We start from the raw sequence: 12,209 nt of genomic DNA, 5'->3' as shown, positions 1-12,209 counted from the left end.
TCTTCAAACTGACTTCTCTTTCATGTTCTCTGTACCTTACTGTCAGCTTTGCTTTGTAGGGTGGGACAGAATGAGCAGAACCCTCCTATATTAGAAGGTAGGTGATTTAAAGGGAATCTGTCACCAGGTTTTTGCGGTCTTATGTGAGCGCAGCATAACATAAGGGCAGAAACCCTGACTCTAGTGATGTCACTTACTGGGCTTTTTACTGTGGTTTTTGCTAGAGAACTCAAAGTGATGAGCTCCTGCAAAGTTGTGCTCCCTATTCATGAGCGATGTCTTGCCCCACCCCACCAATGATTGCCTACACTATGCATGAGAAGAAAGTTGCCAGATAGCTGTCAATCAATGGTGGAGGCAGGGTTAGACTGACCTCATCATTCAACTATCGCTTATAATAGTGATATCAAAACTACAGCAAGAAGCGCCAATAAGTGACTCTGCTCTGGAATCTGTGTGTCTCACCCTATTTTTTGCTGCTCCCAGATTGCGATGCACAAACTTGGTGCAGATTACTTTTAATAACCGCTTTAATAACTTCCCCTACATCATACTGATTTATAAATCACAAACCATTCATAGTCAAAAAGTGCAGGAATTAATGTCATGCTAGGTATGGGGGAAGTACCACGCGTATGGCGACAGGGAAGGGAAGCCCTTTGTCTTGGGAAGGGGGAGATGGAGACCCCTGACCAAACATTCCGCTGGCTCTCCTGACCACCCTAGGTAGGTTCCGCACCTATGCGCTGAGCAGGATACCTGGCCCTGGCTGACCCTAAACCGGGCTTTGGTAAGGAACGGATGGGACCAGCACTTAGTCAACCCTATTGAGCTCTAAAAAACACACAGGGAGGACCCACAGGGGGAAAGTATATAAACAATTTGTATTCAGGATGACTCTGGGAGAGGTACAGCAACAATGTTTCTTCAGATGAATATAAGCCAACTGCTGGCATCCAAGGCCTGTATAGCAATATTACTCAATCACCCGCAAATGCCAAGGAGAAATGTTGGTATTTAAGGACACAAGGGGAAGTGATAATGATTAACAGCTGAAAGGTGAGGATTTCCGCAGGGTCCTAAAAGGAAAGAGATTAACCCCAAGCAGAGAAGAGACATGGAAAACCATTTACACCACAGCAGGGAGAATAAAATGTGAGGGAGCAGTTTTACTGTAATAAGTTTCTAAAACCATCACTCTTGCTTTGTGATATGGTCTCCATAAGACTAGGGTCACACGAGCGTATAACACAGACAATAGCGATCTGATACCCTCGGATCAATGTTATACTATGGGGCAGTGCTCACAAGTGGTTATTTTTCTCCATGCTGAATCGGGGAACAAAAATCACAGCATGCTGTGTCAGCGTATATCAGACGGTGTTCACCCATACAAGTCTATGGGCGCGTGCAAAACATTGCACTGCACTTTGATGTCATCAGAGTGCAGTCCGATATACGCCAAGACAGACAATGGAGAACATGGAGAAATTAAGTTCTCGGTCTCCTCTGCACCTGTGATCAGATTCTCGCATGTGAGAGGATTGGGTCACAGTAAATTGAAAATACGCAAACTCTGATCAGCGTTTGAGCGGAGTATCATCACCATAATCGATATGATTTTCTTGGAAAAAGCATTGTACATCATCAAATTGCTACAGTGTTGTTGGGAGAAGTTGCTTTTGGATGGTGATTGGATACAAACTTTATTTATTGCAGTGTTTTGGGGCAAAATAGTGAGTGAACCCCCTCAATGGACGAAAAGCTCCCACACATGAATGGTATCCGGATGCTTTACCGTTGGTGGCATGATGCAGGACTCATGGTAGCGCTCACTTCGTCTTCTCCAGACAATCTCGTTCAATCCATCCACATTACACAATTATTGGGTCGTTACCGATTATCGGACAGTGTAAATACGCCTTTAGCCTTCTGTACGCTTGATCTTGCAAAGAGGATCATTATCCAAATAAGTATAAAAAGTGTTCAGTGCATATAAAAAATAAATAAATAATACTATAAGAGTAAATACATGCACATTAGATAGAAATATGAGAGTTGGAAAAGATAATTCACAAAAGTACCCATCACAGCTTTTATGTTCAATCTATTTATATTGAAAATATAATATAATTTATTCATTCATAAGAACAATAAAGAATGACTCTTAATGCAGCGATACATTTTGGTTCACAACAAATTATGAAAGTGCCATTTTGACAGAGAAACAAATAAAATTAATAAAGGAGAGTACATTTTAGGGTAACCCAATAGTAGGAAACAAACAAACTGTGTCTGAAGTCCAAAACCCTTCCCAATATAGTAGAAAAAAGATGAAAAGAGAATAAAAAAAATTAAAAAAAGGTGGTGTGGGGACATTAGAAGAAGTGGGAGGGGGATGTAAGAATAAGGGAGAGGGTAAAGACATCTTTTTTGCATTAAGCCACGGAAGCCACAGCACCAACCCAGGCCTGTCCCACCAGGTCCTACAACCTATTGAAAATTTTTTATGAAGATTCAGGGAATCGTGGAATAATATCCATTCGCTCCATAATCTGGTGAATTTGTCGGTGAGTCCGGAGCATTCAGCAGATAGCTCTTCCATCCTGCACATATTGACCATTTCAGACTACCACTAGTGTTGCGCGAGTAGTTGACTATTTGTACTCGCTGTGCTATTAGTGAGTACTGGCCACTACTCACATATTTGTTAAGAGTAGTGGGCGCAATGTAAGTCAATGGGAAATAGTCGCTAAGTAGTGAATAACCCGAAAGCCGCACTATTCGCTGCTCGCACGAACACTGTAGCTTTCGAGTTACTCGCTACTTAGCTAGTATTTTCCATTGACTTACATTGCTTCTGCCTGACAGCTGCACGCTCTGCGATTCCCGGATACTGGAAATCAACTCAGATCCGTTCCATTAATGAGTGGTAGTGTTGAGTGAGTGTTGACTATTCGTACCCTCTTTGCTCTTAGTGAGTACAGTCCACTACTCGCATATTCGTTATGAATAGCAGGCGCAATGTAAGTCAATGGGAAATACTCGATAAGTAGTGAGTAACCTGAAAGCCGTACTAATCGCTGCTCGCACGAAAAATACAGCTTTCGGGTTACTCGCTACTTAGCGAGTATTTCCCATTGACTTACGGTACATTGTGCCCACTATTCGTAACGAATACCTAAGTAGTGGACAGTACTTGCTAATAGCATAGCGAGTACGAATAGATAACTACTCGCTCAACAATACCACTCATTAATGGAAGGGATCGCAGAGCGTGCAGCTGTCAGGCAGAAGCGCCGTATGGCCCGCTTGTGAAATTTTATTGAATGAGGCAAAACGGAGAGAAGTGCAATGTGAGGGCTGCCCTTAGTATTCTTTCCATTAAGCGAGAATTTGCAAACACTTGTTCCCAGAATGGCTTAATCTTATCGCACTCACACCAGATGTGCAACATGGTACCATTTTCAAGATTACAACACTGGCATGTGTCTGAAACAGCTGGAAAAATAGCGTGGAGCTTTGATGGGAAATGATACCATCTCGTCAAGATTTTTTAATCTTCTCCTGTGCGAAGCAAGCAACTGCTAGCTTTTGGGTAAAGAGGTAGCCTGTCTCCCAGTGGACTGAGAAGATTACCTCTCCCAGTTCCCGTTCCCACGTAAGTTGAAAGCTTTCATTTAGTTATTTATTTATTTATTTATTTTTTTCCTGAAATCTTGTCTGATTAAGCCACTATATAGTAGGGAAATTGAACGTTCTCCACCACCGCTCTTGACAGAAGGGAGGTCGCATGCGACAAAAAATATGCACCTCTGATTACAAGGCTTACATGATTGCAGTGTATGTGCATTTGGTGATGATAGGACATGTTCAGTATAGATCACCCCCATTCTCCCTCTCATTAATCAGAACGTGCCTTACCCCAAGCGGAGGAACTCTATAGGTAATGTGTCCCTCATCATCATGGGGTCATTCAGTCTGTATGATCTAATAATAATAATAATAATGCATATAGTTATTATTGTTGCTCTGTGCTTGTATAGTCCTAGCAGTTGGGTACATATGGGTGACTTCCTCAGTTCATACACACCTGGACCTTAAAGGGTGTCTATTATTTACTTTTTTCTTTAATTAATGTTAGGTCCTATCTAGTATACACTGAGACTGGCGCTCCGCTTTGGCCTGCAGAAGCTCACAGGGTGGTGTACAGATTCACTACAAACTCAATCAGCCTACACAATGAGTGGAGTACGGGCCCATAGACTATCTCTTGTACCCGTATACTGCTGTGTGCACTCGCTCGGGCACAAGCTCAGCGCATCTCACAGGCTTCGAGTGGACATTTTATGGACCCAGACCCTCGTTGATCTGAAAGACATATTAGGTAGCACAAAGTATTTTAAAAAACATATCTGTAATCTACACGAGTTCTAATACCGGTTGCTAGCCACACCGGCACAATCCATCGGAAGAACGCCATCATTGTGTACATGATCAGTGCTCAAGAACCACAATTCTGTGCACTCACTCAGATCTGTAATGGTGCAAAAAGTATTATACTTTAAGAACACCAGCCTCATCATGTCTAAGAGAATTAGTAATATTTTCAGTTAGCATACACTTAAACAAGGGATGTTGAATTCATCAAATATGAGCTGAAATTTTGATAACCAATTCCCTGACAAGGACTGCCACATTTATAGGCGAGCATGACAGATCTTCCTTTTTCCAGACAGCTTGCTGTCTACCTCAGAGAAGTGACCTTCAGAGCCACTTTCCGCTCCGAGAGAGGCTTGCAAGCCACGTTCCGTCTGAGACACTCGCGAGCCACATCCGGCTCCCGCCCCTCTAACACTGACACCAAGAGCCCCCATTCATGGTATTATGACAGCCAAGGCTTCCACAGAAATCACACTGAGGCAGTATAGGAAGATTGAGGGGTCCTTACCTTACCCCATTCAGATCTATTGTGTGGAACTACTCTCAAAATTCACCATCTGGAGACCTGATCTTCATGGATGATTTTTACACCTGGTGCTAGTGCAATAAGCTGTGCAATACCCGCAAGCCTCACATCACGGGCTGCAAGCCATATAGTAATAAAATACAGGTGACACATTTAGGACTATTCACACATTTTCACTTTACAAACTGTACAGTGTCGCGGCAGCAGGAGTAAGAGTGTGGAGCGCCTGCGGCGGCGGGAGTTAGGCCCTGTGCCCACGGGAGCTTGCTTCTGCGGATTTTGCCCCGGAAAACCTGCGGATTTATCTGGATTTTCCAGATAAATCCGCAGGTTTCATCAAGTACAGGGACTCCCCATGTTATCCTATGGGACATGGGGAGTGTCTGTGTCCATGCTGCGGTATGTGCGGCTGCGAAATATGGTGCGGATGTCCCACAGCCGCACATAACTTCATGTCAATTATTCCTGCGGATTTACCTGCGGAAATCTGCCTTGGTCCCATACTTGCCTGTGCAGACACCTGAGTCCTTTCCCTCGGTGCACAGGAGCGCAGTGGAGCCAGGAGCATGAAGGTGGTGGTGGGCAGGGCCTGCATGAGCTCCGGTCATGTGACAGCCGGAGCTAGTTCAGGCCCGCCCACCTTTTCCTGCACAGTGTAGAGACACTGACAGACGCCGGAGAGAAGTGCTGCGTGATGGAGGTATGAACTCCCCGATCACTCCAGGACTTGTTCTGCATTGAGGATGCAGTGCCGAAGCCTTGGTACTGTATCCTCAATGCAGAATGGCCGCAGCATATCTGCAGGACATTCCGCAATACAACCGCAGCATTGAAACAGACAAAGTTGTGCTGCGGTTTTCTGGGAGTTCCTGCGGAATGTCCTGTGGATATAACCGCAGGACACTTTCCCCGTGGGCATATAGCCTAAGAGTGTGGCGCGCCGCGGCAGCAGGCGCGAGGGTGCGGTGCGCCGCGGCAGCAGGCGCGAGGGTGTGGTGCGCCGCGGCAGCAGCAGAGAACTGAGGACGGGTAAGTATGACGCTAGCACAGCTCCTGACACAGGGTTGTACGTACATGTCCACATATCTAGGAGAAATGAAAGGCCTATTGAATACGAAAATGTAATTATTTATTTTATAAAGTCAAAATTTGCTAAAGGTCTTCTAAATGCCAGATTCTGTGTTTTTGCAGAGCATCCATCTACAGTTGTCATTTGCTTGCGTTGTGGCTGGTGTAAAGACTGGAGACTGCACATGGGGAGCGAGGGAGCGAGCGTTCTCACTGGGCTATGAATAGAAATGCTAAAAATACCAGCGCCGTGTTCTATTTTGGCTGCACATTATTAGACGGCCTTTTGTTATCTTATGCATATTCCTTAACGATTGAAAGTGAATGTGTTTTTTCTTTCTTTTCTTTTCGGTGTCATTTTGGGATGTTTGCTTCTGTACATCTAAATCTCACATTTATTGTATGTTCATGTATCTCACGCGTTACTCCATTTAGCATTTATTTTTAGACAGGCATTGTTAAGGCTTCTCAGTCTTTAGTTTATTGCAGGTTGTTACCGTGATCTCGGTCACGACCACTTTCCATACAAGAACAGCGGCCATAGAAATACTGACTTATTCAATGAAATTTTAGGCACTGACTGATTTTAATCCTTCAGTAAACCAAAAGCAAACCTTACAGTGTTACATCCATGTGGCAGGTGAAGGTTTACATCCAACCATTTCCAAGATCCTATCCCAATATGTAGTAGGCATAGTAATAATAATATTAGGAAATACCTCCAATTAGAAATGTAGTATAGTTCTGCTGATATAGCCATGTCTCTTACCTCATGTGCAGGGCATTGCAGCTTATTTATCCATGGCTTCGTCCACTAATGTAATGACAGATAGTTAGTTGATTTGTGCACGTAACCATGGTATGTAAGTAAGCTGCAATGCTCTGCACATGAGGTAAGAGACATGGTTATATCAGAAGAACCATACTGCATATTTAATTGGAGGTATTATTTATTATTTATTATTATTATTCCTACTAACTCTTTAAGTACTTGTTAAAGTGAATGTCTCTTGTAGTTAAAGGGAACCAAACATCAGCATTTTCCTATATAAGGTGCAGCCAGTGCAGTGCTGGCACTATCAGGCACATTGTGTACATACCATTAGTGGGCAGCTCGGATGTGTAGGCAGTGAAATCCAACTTTATAAAGTTTCAAAAATCAAGCACTTTTTGATTGACGTGTGCACCTCTCTGCTAATGTCTGGGCGGGTTATGCACGTGTATCCCCGCCCCCCGCCGCCTGTTCCTCCCTCTCACTGGTTGTATTCAAATTCCTCTCTTCAGAAACATGGCGCCGGGGTTGGCGCCTGAGCATAGCGCTTATCTCCGGAACTATGTTTCTGAAGCCCGCAGTAGCTAGTATTACCTGCAGCTACGATATTGTGCCGCCCCAGGACACCGTGACCGGGTCTCGCAGCACTGCCGTCACGGGGTCATGTGAGTCCATTGTGAACTTACCTCACCTGACCCCCGATGTCGCTGGCAGGCTTCTGTCTTCTTTTTCCTGTGGCGTCCCGGTGTCCTAGGCAGCTGCTGTGCTGGCACGGTGTCCTGGGGCGGCACGATATCGTAGCTGCAGGTAATACTAGCTACTGCGGGCTTCAGAAACATGGTGCCGGAGATAAGGGCTATGCGCAGGTGCCAACTCCGGCGACATGTTTCTGAAGAGAGAAATTTGAATACAACCAGAGAGAGGGAGGAACAGGCGGCGGGGGGAGCGGGGATACACGTGCATAACCCACCCGGACATTAGGAGCGCACACGTCAATCAAAAAGTGCTTGATTTTTCAAACTTTATAAAGTTGGATTTCACTGCCTAAACACCCGAGCTGCCCACTAATGGTATGTACACAATGTGCCTGATAGTGCCAGTGCTGCACTGGCTGCACCTTATATACCAAAATCCTTATGTTTGGTTCCCTCTAAAGAGGTTGCCTGTTCACTAGATATTGATGACCTATCCCTAGAATAGATCATCAATATCTGATCGGAGGTGTAGAAGGGGGTCCAACAGCTGACCAGACCTCCCACATGACCAGCTGACATTAGCTGGATGTAAGCTTATTGAATGGAACTGTGCTGTGTAATGGCCACTGCTGGCTACTGCAGGACAGCTGCGACTCGAGATGGGAGATGTAGGAGCTTGAGTAAGAGCTGTTCTGCAGTATCCAGGAGTGGCTGCTACACATTGCATTTAGCTGTGCAGTTCAGCTCCTTTCGATGAGCATACATCCATCCACCAGATGATCAGTGAAGGTGCTGGGTATCAAGATCTCCTCCAATGTGATACTGATTACCCATCCTGGTCTTGAGTTCATCAATATCTACTTAGCTACTGACCAGATGGCCCTTTAGCAGTTGGATGAAGGTCTTGGTCACATTGCAGTCAGAGACTCCATACAGAGACGGCATCGGCAGATTATACAGAAAGGATATCGCTTCATGCAGTTTGGATGTTCTTGCAAATACGAGGGGCTGCTGATAAGTCTTTGGCTTGGTGATCTTTTTTTGTTTCTATGGTAACAAATGTTACATCACATGAAAGACTTGTGTCTAATATATGTTTTCAAATGTTTGCGTTTGTTACTTATGGCAACAGTGTTCTACGTACGCAGGAAAACAAATTGGCAGAGTCTAATGCGATATTCACAGCAACTGAGAGCAGAGGAGGGATAAAATTCTTGTTTCTGCAAAGAAAGTCCGCGAAGAATATTCATGGTGCTATGTTAGACATTGGGGGATCAATGCCCTTCATATTCCACAGTTAAGAACAGGGTTGCCAAATTTAAAACGGGCCACTTCAGCACCAATGATGAGGGACAACATCCTGGACAATCGAGAGTGGTTGTTATTTCGGAGGTCGTCGATGCTGTGCACAACTTCATACTGGAGAATCCACGAATTTCAGCTAAAGCAATAGCAGACATCATGGGGATTTCCCGTGAACGTATTTGTGTCATTATCCATGAACATTTGGACATGAGTAAACTATCTGCAAAATGGGTCTCCTAATGTTTGACAACAGATCAGAGAAGAATGCGAGTGAAAACTTCCCGGGTCATTTGTCAGCGTTTCTGGACTGATAAGAACTTCTGGATTGACTGGTCACTATGGTTGAGACCTGGATTTATTTGTGTGACCCTGAAAACAAGGACCAGTCAAAAAAGTGGAGGCACAGTGGTTCTCCTCATCCAAAGGAGTTCACGGTGCAAAAATCAGCCACTAAGGTGATGGCATCTGTGTCCTGGGATAAGGAGGGTGCGCTGCTAGTGGACTACCTTGAAAAGGGTTCCACCATCCAGGTATTACATTGAACTTTTGGACCAATTGAAAGCAGAAACTTAAAGGGAACCAAACATCAGGATTTTCGTGTATAAGGTGCATTAGGCTGTGAAATCCAAGTTTTATAAAGTTTGAAAATTCATAATCTTTTTGATTGACGTGTGCACCTCGCTGCTAATGTCCTGGGCGGGTTATGCACGTGGATTCCCTCCCCCCCGCCGCCTGTTCCTCCCTCCCTCTGGCTGTATGTAAATTTCTACTCTTCTGTTACACGGCGTAGGAGTTAGCGCCTGCGCATAGCGCTCATCTCCGACGCCATGTTTCTGAAGCCCACAGTATTATTGTGCATGAGAGGGCGGCGCATGCGCCCTCGCTTCTTCAGATCTGTTGGGAGCGCGCGCGGTGTCACAACAGGACTGGAGAACAGCTGATCTTATCCCGATTAGCTGCAGCAGATGTCTGCTACGATATATCCTGCAGCTAATCGGTAAGATCAGCTCTTCTCCAGTCCTGTTGTGACACCGCGCGCGCTCCCGCGGTCACAACAGATCTGAAAAAGCGAGGGCGCATGCGCCGCCCTCTCATGCACAATAATACTGTGGGCTTCAGAAACATGGCGCCGGAGATGAGCGCTATGCGCAGGCGCTAACTCAGACGCCATGTAACAGAAGAGTAGAAATTTACATACAGCCAGAGGGAAGGAGGAACAGGTGGTGGGGGGGCGGGAATCCACGTGTATAACCCTCCCAGACATTAGTAGTGAGGTGCACACGTCATTCAAAAAGATGATGAATTTTCAAACTTTATAAAGTTGGATTTCACAGCCTACACATCCGAGCTGCCCGCTAATGGTATGCACACAATGTGCCTGATAGTGCCAGCACTGCACTGGCTGCACCTTGTACACGAAAATCCTGATGTTTGGTTCCCTTAAAGTAAAATGTAACTTTAATTTAGATTATTAAAAGATAAAGTGCACACTGACAAACAAACCAACCTGTAATGAAACAGGCAATGTCCCAAAGAGAATTAACATAGGAGAAATGACCAGGGGAAAACAAAAAAACCCAATTGCAGTTATCAATAAATTATCTGTTATGCGGTCATAAACCTCCGAAAGGAATTTGTTTTATGTGTGTAGCTGTTTATTTGGCCTTATAGTTTTTGTGGAGGCATTTTCTCAATCACACATTGATCCGGCCTACAGTCTGTGTTTTAATCCAGTAAATGGGCTTAGGGGCACTTTGCACGTTGCGACATATCGCCGGGGTCAAATCGAAAGTGACGCACATCCGGCGCCGGTAACTACGTCACAACGTGTAAAGCCTAGATGCACCGATAAACGATCGCAAAAGCGTCGTAAATCGGTGATCTGTGTAGTGTCGGTCATTTCCATAATTTTGCTGCAGCGACAGGTACGATGTTGTTCCTCGTTCCTGCGGCAGCACACATCGCTGTGTATGAAGCCGCAGGAGTCAGGAACATCACCTTACCTGCGTCCCGTCTGCAATGAGGAAGGACGGAGGTGGGCGGGATGTTTACGTCCCGCTCATCTCTGCCCCTCTGCTTCTATTGGCCGCCTGCCGTGTGACGTCTCTGTGACGCCGCACGACCCGCCCCCTTAGGAAGGAGGCGGGTCGCCGGCCAGAGCGACGTCGCAGGACAGGTAAGTGCGTGTGAAGCTGCCGTAGCGATAATGTTCGCTACGGCAGCTATCACAAGCGATCGCAGCTGCGACGGGAGCGGGAACTATTGCGCTCGGCATCGCTATCATCGGCTAGCGTTGTCGCAGCGTGCAAGTACCCCTTAGACTGGGATACGTTATTTAGGCTATACTCATAAATGTGCTTTTTTTTTTTTTCTCTGTTGTGTGCTTTCAATTAAACTACATTTCCCCCTGAATTACTTTGGGAGGTTTATGACCGCATAAGACCAGTTCATTTATTGATAACTGCAATTGGGTTTTTTGTTTCCCCTTGGTCATTTCTCCTATGTGAATTCTCTTTGAGAGATTGCTTGTTTCATTACAGGCGTATTTGTTTTTGTTTCAGTGTGCTCTTTATCTTTTAAATTATCTAATAAGTTATATTTTACTTAGTTTTTGACACGCACATATCAGATTTGCCCTGCTATTTCTATTCAAAAATTTTGGGTACATTTTTTTTTCCAATTTTGAAGGCCGCTCTGAAGGCCAAACGGCTCGGCAAGCTGTCCAAAGGAGTCTTTTTCCTGCAAGACTACGCCTCCGCTCACACTACACAGGAGACTATGGCAAAATTGGCAGAGTTGACCTTCCAGCTGGTTGACCACCCACCTTATTCACCAGATCTAGCTCCCTTCAACTATCATCTGTTTCCAAACCTGAAGAAACACCTCAAGGGTGCCAAATTTCACACCATTTCTGATGCCATGGCTGCTACAGATGCCTGGTTTGAGGCACAACCGAAATCCTTCTGTTTGCTAGGCTTACAGAACTTGGAATACTGATGTAAGAAGTGTGTTGACATCAATAGAGAGTAGGTGGAATACATGTGTAGTTTCATCATCCTATCTCGTTTTTCTGGGTAAAGCCAAAGACTTGTCAGCAGCCCCTTGTACATCAGCAGAGATCGTGACTGATTCTAATGGGCTCCAGCGGTGAGCATCATTTCAACGTTGTGGCTCTTGTTTTAAATTGAAGCCACGACACTAGTGTGAATATAGCCCAAGTTTGTTCAAAAAGTGTTTTTGTTAATTGAAGTATTCTAGCTATATGATACCCTAACCTACCGTATCCTCACCTATCCCTTGTAGACTGTGAGCCCTCGCGGGCAGGTACTTCTATCCTGTAGCTTTCTGTGTCTTGTATTGTTTATGATTATTGTACTTGTCTCTATTATGTATACCCCTT

At 45.0% G+C, this 12,209-nt stretch overlaps 1 protein-coding gene across 1 annotated transcript in view; it reads left to right on the top strand.

The window, feature by feature from the left end:
• LOC142250507 (ubiquitin carboxyl-terminal hydrolase 12-like) overlaps window positions 1–12,209 on the top strand; it is a 96,092-nt gene that overhangs the window by 45,281 nt on the left and 38,602 nt on the right. The gene's annotated exons all lie outside the window — the stretch shown is intronic.

This window comes from Anomaloglossus baeobatrachus, chromosome 9 (genome assembly GCF_048569485.1).
Source record: "Anomaloglossus baeobatrachus isolate aAnoBae1 chromosome 9, aAnoBae1.hap1, whole genome shotgun sequence".
In the NCBI taxonomy this organism is placed as follows: Eukaryota; Metazoa; Chordata; class Amphibia; order Anura; family Aromobatidae; genus Anomaloglossus; species Anomaloglossus baeobatrachus.
Note: the sequence above shows the minus strand (reverse complement) of the source record. Positions and strands in the feature narration are given on the sequence as shown.